The 10,351-nt window shown below is 43.0% G+C and overlaps 1 long non-coding RNA gene across 1 annotated transcript; it reads left to right on the top strand.

Annotated features, from left to right (window-relative positions):
- The first annotated feature begins 255 nt into the window (after positions 1-255).
- LOC119862028 lies at positions 256-9,621 on the top strand. The gene is made up of 2 exons (XR_005295122.2): positions 256-1,130; positions 8,530-9,621. It is a non-coding gene; the product is annotated as an uncharacterized LOC119862028 (long non-coding RNA).
- The last annotated feature ends 730 nt before the right edge of the window (positions 9,622-10,351 follow it).

Below are 10,351 nucleotides of genomic sequence, written 5' to 3' on the forward strand. Positions count from 1 at the left end.
GCATCTGCACAGGTAACTCAGAAAAAAAGGCGCAAAACGATTGTCTGCCATTGCTTTAACGGAGGGAGGGAGGGCCTGATGACATGTACCCAGAACCACCCACGACAATGTTTTTGCCCCATTAGGCATTGGGATCTCAACCCAGAATTCCAATGGGCAGCGGAGACTGTGGGAACTGTGGGATAGCTACCCACAGTGCAACGCTCCGGAAGTCGACGCTAGCCTCAGTACTTTGGAAGCACTCCGCCGAGTTAATGCACTTAATGCACTTAGAGCATTTTGTGTGGAGACACACACAATCGACTATATAAAAACTATTTCTAAAAAACCGACTTCTATAAATTGGACCTAATTTCGTAGTGTAGGCATACCCTGAGCCACTTGTTTGTCATAAACTAGGATTTACTTCCTATGAGAGGAATTTAGGTTTTTAATTAATCCTTTTTTCTTCATTTTTAATTAAAACTAACCTAAGCAAAACAAAATGTATCACTTAGGTAAATATTTTTAAAATAAATAAGTTTAGTGCATTTATATATTAGAAATTGGTACAGAATATTGAGTGTGTCTGCATTTTCTAAGCAAACAATGTTAGTCTTTTAGGTAATTAGAAATGCTGAAGAGAAAAATAAAACCATGGAGGAAAATTCAAAGAATCAATCCAATGGCAAAATCAACAGAGTTATCAAAAGAGCTGCTGCCTGGGAAATTTCAGATTCTGACACAGACAGTGATGTTGAATCATGTCAAACCAGAAATGTTACCCTGATGCACCCAGCTGCTGATACACTGGATCATGGCATTTGTGATCATGTTGCACAAGAAGAGCTGAAAAGCTGTGTGTGTCAGTGAGTCTAAAGAGCTACTTTTGCCAACCTCTCCTCAGCAAGTAACTACATCCTCTCCAAGCCCAAATAAAAGGAGGAGAAGGAGAACGTCAGAGAAAATAGAGGCATGTCAAGCAAGAGTAAAACCAAGGAAACTCAAAAGGGAAATCAAGAAGACAGAAAAAGAGAGGAGAAAAGCAGAGGAGGCACTAGAAAAACAGAGGCGAAGGGAAGCTGCTGATGCCTTGAAGCTGCTTCGGCCAGACCAGTGTCTGAAGTACATGACTGTCTGCATAGACCTAGGTAGGCAGTCTCTGAACTAGTTTTGATTTTTCTCCTGGCATTTATTCTAGGGATCTCACTGTGCTAATACTATCCTCTACTATGAAGGTGGAGATTAATTTAAAATGGGAGGCAGTGCTATCTCATGGTTAAACTAGGTGACCAGGGCTTCCAAGTTCTATTCCCAGGTCTTCCATTAATTTGCTGGATGACCTTAAGTAAGTAATTTATGGGCACATTTGTCAATGTTAGCTACTGATTTTGGTTGTCCTCATTTTGGGGTCTCCAACTTCAGACACCATTTCAAGGTGATGAGTAAAGCCAGCTCCCGTTAGAGTGATGGGTGCTAAGTACTTGTAACAGTCACATCCAAAGTGCCTTTAGATGTGCACCCAAAATCAATGGCCACTTGTGAAAAATGAAGCTTTAACTTCTCTGTGCCTTAATTTCTCAATGAGCAAAATGGGGATGATAATGCTTCCCTACATCATGACAGGGGCTGCAAGGGTTAATTAATGTTTGTAAAACACTTTAAGATTGTCAGCTGGAAGACACTGTAAAAGGGTAAAATATTAGATTATTATAATCGGTTCTTCGTTAATGTCACTTTTGCTGGAATTCACTTTTTTGTGTGTTTTGGTGTTTAAATTTTCAAGCGTTACAGCTTGTTCAAGTTCATACAACTAAACACACTGTCAAAGTGTGTCTTGCTGAAGTAGTGCTTGTATTAGCAAGAAGATAGAGATAAATTCAGGTTAGTTTGACTGCATTTTTAAACTCTCAGGCCATCAGGCAGTGTGACTCTGATCTAGTTTCAGTGCATAGGGATTCTATGCTACTGGGTAAGTAGTTAATGTTCTTTCCCCCAAAACTGGCCATTACTAGGCACAGACTATTAAAAAGACAAGGAAGAAAATGTGAGTTTCAGAGCTGATTGCCTGTGTTATATCTTCTCTAGAGTCCACATCTGGGGACACTTCCACGATAATTGTGGATAACTCTCTGTCTGGAAATGTTAACTCCTGACATGCCAGGCCAGACCATCTTTTGGGCCCAGTCCTGCTCCCAGTATCTCAGAGGAGAGGGTAGTACCCTTCAGCTAGTTTCTGTTTCCAGCAATGTTATCTTAGACCAAGCAGTGCACAGTATATTCAGAGAGCTCTACAGGTGCCTGTTTCCCTGGGTGTAATACTTATTTTAGAAGCATGTCATGAGGATTTAACAAAGTCCATCCACTTGCATTAGCATTTAAAGGGTTAAATAAGCTATCTTGTTTGGGAGGCAGGGAATTAAAATGTGGAGCCATTATGGACATAGGATCATAGAAAATAGAGATGGCAATGACTTATGAGGTGCCCATCCTCCTGCCCTTGCAGGATTGGTCCCTGTTTCTTACTTACTAGAATTTTGTCTTTCCTGGTTGTAAAGTTTATTCTCTAAGTAGTAAAAAGTCTTGTCTTATTTTAGCTTTACAAATTGTCACAGTATTGATCATTGTTGTGCCAATTGCCATTCTCCACCCCAGAATTGGCTGCATTTCATTTTCTGTAGGTATGTATACAGAGCTCAATACTGCAATATTAGTCAGGTTGAGTGGGGCAACTTTTGTGAGTTAAGGTTTGCAGATGTAGCATGATTCAGGAGAAACAAATTGGATGTGATCATTGTAACTATCATAATACATAAGCACAAGGGGCCAAATTAAGGTTGCACTGACATTCAAGCATTTCCTAGCTTTTGAGAGCTTCACTTTGCAATTTTAACATTCTTTGAATGGAGGGTTTTAAATGTAAATTCTTAAGTTTTTTTAAAAATTAAAAAAACAAAAATTCCATCCTGTAAACCATATTGACTCCCCACAACATCATCAGCATCAGAGTTTAAGATCCACTGCGCAGTGCTCTACTAGTTAAGATAACAGAGTAACTGGTACCAGGAGAAGGCTGTATATTCTGTGTGAACTTGCAAGTAGAGGAGGATGGAGACCCACTTTGCCATTGGGTTTCACAGCTATTTTCTGGAGAGTAGAGGAATGGTGAGATTTAGGAATAATAAATTTAGTTCCATGTTCTGTAGGAGAGCGTTCCCTAGTGGTTATGCTTTAGTGCAGAGATGGGCAAACTATGGACCGTGGGCCGGGGAGCCTAGCCCCCAGCCCCTCCCCTGCTGTCCCCCATTCCCCACAGCCTTAGCTTGCTGTGCTACCAGCACTCTGGGCGGTGGGGCTGCGAGCTCCTCCCGGGTAGCACAGCGGCGTGGTTGGCTTCAGCCAGGCGGGGCAGTTGCCAGTCCTGCTGCTCTGAGCAGCATGGTAAGGGGGGGGGTTGGATAATGGGCAGGGGGTTCCGGGAGGTAGTCAGGGGACAGGGAGCAGGGGGCGGTTGGATGGGGCGGAGGTTCTGGCGGGGGACGGTAAGGGACAGGGAACGGGGGGGTTGGATAGGCGTGGGAGTCCCAGGGGGCCTGTCGTGGGGGGTGTGGATGGGGTTGGAGCAGTCACTGGACAGGGAGCAGGGGGGGTTGGATAAGGGGGTTGTACACCAATGTGAGGAGCCTAGGTAACAAAATGGAGGAACTAGAACTACTGGTACAGAAAGTGAAACCAGATATTATAGGGATAACAGAAATGTGGTGGAATAGTAGTCATGACTGGACTACAGGTATTGAATGATCAGGTATCAATGATGAGGTAGAATGTAAAGAAATAAGAAGCAATGCAATGGATAAGACAGAGTCCATCTGGGCAAAAATTACATTGGGGAAGATAACTAGTGGAGCCTCTCCTATGATAGTGCTTGGGGTGTGCTATAGACCTCCGGGCTCTAATTTGGATATGGATAGAGCCCTTTTTAATGTTTTTAATAAAGTAAATACTAATGGAAACTGCATGATCATGGGAGACTTTAACTTCCCAGATATAGACTGGAGGACCAGTGCTAGTAATAATAATAGGGCTCAGATTTTTCTAGATGCGATAGCTGATGGATTCCTTCATCAAGTAGTTGCTGAACCGACTAGAGGGGATGCCATTTTAGATTTAATTTTGGTGAGTAGCGAGGACCTCATAGAAGAAATGGTAGTAGGGGATAATCTTGGCTCAAGTGATCATGAGCTAATTCAGTTCAAACTGAACGGAAGGATTAACAAAAATAAATCTGCAACTAGAGTTTTTGATTTCAAAAGGGCTGACTTTCAAAAATTAAGGAAATTAGTTAGGGAAGTGGATTGGATTGAAGAATTTATGGATCTAAAGGTAGAGGAGGCCTGGGATTACTTTAAATCAAAGCTGCAAAAGCTATCAGAAGCCTGTATCCCAAGAAAGGGGAAAAAATTCATAGGCAGGAGTTGTAAACCAAGCTGGATGAGCAAGCATCTTAGAGGGGTGATTAAGAAGAAGCAGAAAGCATACAGGGAGTGGAAGATGGGAGGGATCAGCAAGGAAAGCTACCTTATTGAGGTCAGAACATGTAGGGATAAAGTGAGACAGGCTAAAAGTCGAGTCGAGTTGGACCTTGCAAAGGGAATTAAAACCAATAGTAAAAGGTTCTATAATCATATAAATAAGAAAACTAAGAAAGAAGAACTGGGGCCACTAAACACTGAGGATGGAGTGGAGGTTAAAGATAATCTGGGCATGGCCCAATATCTAAACAAATACTTTGCCTCAGTCTTTAATAAGGCTGAAGAGGATCTTAGGGATAATGGTAGCATGACAAATGGGAATGAGGATATAGAGGTAGATATTACCATATCTGAGGTAGAAGCGAAACTCAAACAGCTTAATGGGACGAAATCGGGGGGACTAGATAATCTTCATCCAAGAATATTAAAGGAACTGGCACATGAAATTGCAAGCCCATTAGCAAGAATTTTTAATGAATCTGTAAACTCAGGAGTTGTACTGAATGATTGGAGAATTGCTAATATAGTTCCTATTTTTAAGAAAGGAAAAAAAAGTGATCCGGGTAACTACAGGCCAGTTAGTTTGACATCTGTAGTATGTAAGGTCCTGGAAAAAATTTTGAAGGAGAAATTAGTTAAGGACATTGAAGTCAGTGGTAAATGGGACAAAATACAACATGGTTTTACAAAAGGTAGATCGTGCCAAACCAACCTGATCTCCTTTTTTGAAAAAGTAACAGATTTGATACCGTGCCACATGGGGAATTATTAGTTAAATTGGAGAAGATGGGGATCAATATGAACATGAAAAGGTGGATAAGGAATTGGTTAAAGGGGAGACTGCAACGGGTCCTACTGAAAGGCGAACTGTCAGGCTGGAGGGAGGTTACCAGTGGAGTTCCTCAGGGATTGGTTTTGGGACCAATCTTATTTAATCTTTTTATTACTGACCTTGGCACAAAAAGTGGGAGTGTGCTAATAAACTAATAATAAATTGGGAGTGTGCAGATGATACAAAGCTGGGAGGTATTGCCAATTCAGAGAAGGATCGGGATATTATACAGGAGGATCCGGATGACCTTGTAAACTGGAGTAATAGTAATCGGATGAAATTTAATAGTGAGAAGTGTAAGGTTATGCATTTAGGGATTAATAACAAGAATTTTAGTTACAAGTTGGGGACGCATCAATTAGAAGTAACGGAGGAGGAGAAGGACCTTGGAGTATTGGTTGATCATAGGATGACTATGAGCTGCCAATGTGATATGGCTGTGAAAAAAGCTAATGCGGTTTTGGGATGCATCAGGAGAGGCATTTCCAGTAGGGATAAGGAGGTTTTAGTACCATTATACAAGGCACTGGTGAGACCTCACCTAGAATACTGTGTGCAGTTCAGGTCTCCCATGTTTAAAAAGGATGAATTCAAACTGGAGCAGGTACAGAGAAGGGCTACTAGGATGATCCGAGGAATGGAAAACTTGTCTTATGAAAGGAGACTTAAGGAGCTTGGCTTGGTTAGCCTAACTAAAAGAAGGTTGAGGAGAGATATGATTGCTCTCTATAAATATATCAGAGGGATAAACACAGGAGAGGGAGAGGAATTATTTAAGCTCAGCACCAATGTGGACACAAGAACAAATGGGTATAAACTGGCCACCAGGAAGTTTAGACTTGAAATTAGATGAAGGTTTCTAACCATCAGAGGAGTGAAGTTTTGGAATAGCCTTCCAAGGGAAGCAGTGGGGGCAAAAGATCTATCTGGCTTTAAGATTCTACTCGATAAGGTTATGGAGGAGATGGTATGATGGGATAATGTGATTTTGGTAATTAATTGATTTTTAAATATTCAGGGTAAATAGGCCTAATCCCCTGAGATGGGATATTAGATGGATGGGATCTGAGTTACCCAGGAAAGAATTTTCTGTAGTATCTGGCTGGTGAATCTTGCCCATATGCTCAGGGTTTAGCTGATCGCCCTATTTGGGGTCGGGAAGGAATTTTCCTCCAGGGCAGATTGGAGAGGCCCTGGAGGTTTTTCACCTTCCTCTGTAGCATGGGGCACGGGTCACTTGAGGGAGGATTCTCTGCTCCTTGAAGTCTTTAAACCACGATTTGAGGACTTCAATAGCTCAGACATAGGTGAGGTTTTTCGTAGGAGTGGGTGGGTGAGATTCTGTGGCCTGCGTTGTGCAGGAGGTCGGACTAGATGATCAGAATGGTCCCTTCTGACCAATCTATGAAAGGGGTGGGGTCCCGTGGGGGCGGATAGGGACAGGGGATCCTGGAAGGGGCTGGTCAGGGGACAAGAAGCAGGGGGCTTGGATGGGTCGAAGGTTCTGAGGGGGGCAGACAGGGAACGGGACGTGGGAGGGGGCAGATAGGAGGAAGGGGCCAGGCTGTTTGGGGAGGCACAGCCTTCCCTACCCGACCCTCCATACAGTTTTGGAAACCTGATGTGGCCCTCAGGGGCTCTGCTTTAGTGGTAACTCTTTTGCCTGTGTCTCCTCCAACTTTTCTCTGTCAACTCTCTCCAGCTCCTGCCCCTTTCTTCCCCTGATGCTATTCCTCCCAGCTCCTGCCTGTTTCACCCCATCTTCGGCCAATATCCCCCATGCTCCTATCTTCCCCTCCTACTCTGCTCCTGCCTCTGTCCTCCCCACCCTTCTTGTTGCTCACCTCTCTGCATTAGAATCAGGTGGCTTCCTCCCCTTCCGCTTTGGTGCCTGGCTGCCAACAGAGAGAACATTGAGGGCACAGGAAAAACAGGGCTTGGTTCCTGTGGCACAGTGTCCCACAGCAATTGCAGAGAAGGTCCTGGTCAGCCAAAGGAGGGAGCATGCTCAATTGTTCTGCAGCGATGGCATATGCATAGCTCAGTGGCCATGTAGGAACAGTGAGGAGATGAAGAATGCTCAAGGTAGAGGGAATCTTTGGAAATACTTACGTGCCAAATTCAGACAGGTCTCTACTGAGCATGTACTAATTGTGACCTTTTTTTGGAGGCTTATTACGTGGCCAAATTGGGTGAATTTTCACAGGAATAGCAAAAGGCATGTCTCTGACACCTAGGGTAGCCCTCCTACCAAATTTCAAGTCCCTGTCCTGAAGGATGGGGCATAAGAGCTTCTCGTTGAAAATGGTTATAGGAAAATTTCTAATATGGATAACAATGTATTTTTCCCTAGTCTTGTTCTTGGAAATGGCTGAACCATTTTTGCTGAAACTTCCCATATAAAGTCAGCCTGAGACAGGCTCCAGATGTGAAAACTTTCATCTCTGTATGATTTAAGATTGGCAAAGTTATAAAAAACTGTAAACCGGGTCTTCTAAGGGAAAGAATAAGGCAACATTAAGTATTGGTGTCCCTACTTGTGCTGATTGTAATTAACAGTGTGTTGTAAATTTCTCTATGAGATAATCAGGTGACATGCAGCATGCTGTATTCAGAGACCTGCTATTCAGCATTCAGGCTTGAAATAATAAGAATAGTCATACTGGATCAGACCAAAGGTCCATCTAGCCCAGTATCCTGCCTTCTGACAGTGTCCAATCCCAGGTTCCCTAGAGAGAATGAACAGAACAGGTCATCATCAAGTGATCCATCCCCCATCACCCATTCCCAGCTTCTGGCAAACCAGAGGCTAGGGACACCATCCCTGCCCATCCTGGCTAATAGCCATTGATGACCTATCCTCCATGAATTTATCTAGTTCTTTTTTGAACTCCGTTATAGTCTTGGCCTTCACAATATCCTCTGGCAAAGGATTCCACAAGTTGACTGTGTGTTGTGTGAAGAAATACTTTCTTTTGTTTGTTTTAAACTTTTTGCCTATTAATTTCGTTTGGTGACCCCTAGTTCTTGTGTTATGAGGAGTAAATAACACTTCCTTATTTACTTTCTCCACATTAGTCATGATTTTATATCAATCATTTCCCTTCTTTGTGTGGGTTTTAGTTGCTATTTATTACCACTTCCTTTCCTCCCCTGATGTCTGGCCTGTTCTCTCTCTCTCTTCAGGTCTACTAGAAGATCCTGGATCAGATGCTTTGATGGAGGCTTTTGGTTCCTTGGAATGTAAATACTACATTGAGTCTCAGGAAGTTCCCTGCAGCATAACCTGGAGGAGAAACACTCCTAACAATTTCTCCAGTACTGTGATTATCTGAATCCAATTTGTCCTCTCTTCCCTGAGGGGCCTCCTCATATGCCTTATACATTTAAACTGGCAACAGCTATACTGTGGGAAAGGAGTTTTGAATTGCATTAATTATTAGTGCTGACATTTTCAGTAGCCTTTCTAGGCAGGGCTATGGGGTCATCAGCCTCAGATATATGAATTCTGTGTGACCACTGTTAGTTCAGGGAATGGAGTTGAGTCTGATTGTCCTATAGTTTATTTCAAAGTGAGTGACTTTCATGCAACTGGGTGTCATTGTCTCAAGCACATACACATCCAGGATGGACTATGAATCTCTGCAGCAAACATGATGGAGGTCAGAGTGAGTCATTGATTGTGGAGAGGTTTCATATAGAAAAAGATTTCTAAAACAAATTCTGTGTTTGCGAAGCATTCTTGATGGCTGCTGAGGAGGTGAACTGCATTGCTAGGGAAGACAGAACGGGCCAGCTGCAGGCTCCCTTGCTGCTGAATGAAGCCTTTGAGCTCTTTAGAAAATCCTGTGGCTGTTTCTGAACATAGGCTGATGGAAATCCTAGGGTGTGAAGTTACCTTCTCTCTGATACCAAATGCCACCATAGCAGGAGATGGGGAACCTTGCCAATAAGATGTAATGATCAGTACAGTGGCATTATTCTTTCCTGTGTCCCACTGCAAGGATTTCAGGTTGGTGAGTTGAGGTCAGTCCTGTACTTGGATGACTGGTTCTCTGGGTAACCCATTAAATGTTGTGGGAGAAAAGCTGGCTGGTGCTGTGACCCAGTGATGTGGTGTGCAATCCAGATGTAGTGTGAACCTTTTGCTTGCTTTCCCACCTTGATCTGGGCCTTCCATCTGTGAATAACTGGCTGTTGTCTCCAATAAGCTGAATTAGGTAATGCTGTAACATAGACGGCAGCACAGCCAAGTCCAGTTTCAACATCTCTGTCTAGCTTCATGGATTCTGTAATTGTCCTGCTCTGTTCCCTGCACCCTCAGTGCTCTGTATTTATGTGATCTGCCTTTTAATCAAGCCATATGGCTTTTTCAGCTCTAACTTCAGCCATTACCTCTTTCCATTCCAGATGTTATGACTGGGCTGAAACCCACCAATTTTATTTCATTTTGAGCACATCCCAGTTTCAAAAAGTGAAAAATGATTGCCCATATCCCATGAGAAGTTGTCTTTGTTCCCCTAGGATAGTCCCCTGGTGAAGGCTGAAGAGGAAAATGAGGTGCTGGTGCTGGTAGATCCAAGGGACTTTCTCAAGGGTCTCTTTTCTATAACTCAGGTAGTGTAAATTTCTGAACTTGTGTCTAAAGAGAAGTCTGGGGAGAGCTGCCTTTTAACAGGAACACAGGTGGAAGGGGGTTATTCCAGAACTATATTACAGAATGCACAAATGTGAATGTAGAGAATTTTGGGGTGGAATAGCCTCTTCTTCAGCAGTTAAGATTTGACCCTGGTACCAAGTATTGAGAATATTTGCAAGAAAATGAGCTGGAGATAGTGCTTGTCCCATTTGTTTTTGTAATGCTTGTAATTGAACTCTGTCATGCATATTTCTTTTTTTAAGATCTCACTCAGTTCCTTCCAAATTTCAACAGCATCAGGAATAAAACAGCTGTTTCCCTGCATTTTGTTCAAGGCTACAGAAACAGGCATCAGGGCACTCAGCATGT

Source organism: Dermochelys coriacea, chromosome 10 (genome assembly GCF_009764565.3).
Source record: "Dermochelys coriacea isolate rDerCor1 chromosome 10, rDerCor1.pri.v4, whole genome shotgun sequence".
In the NCBI taxonomy this organism is placed as follows: Eukaryota; Metazoa; Chordata; order Testudines; family Dermochelyidae; genus Dermochelys; species Dermochelys coriacea.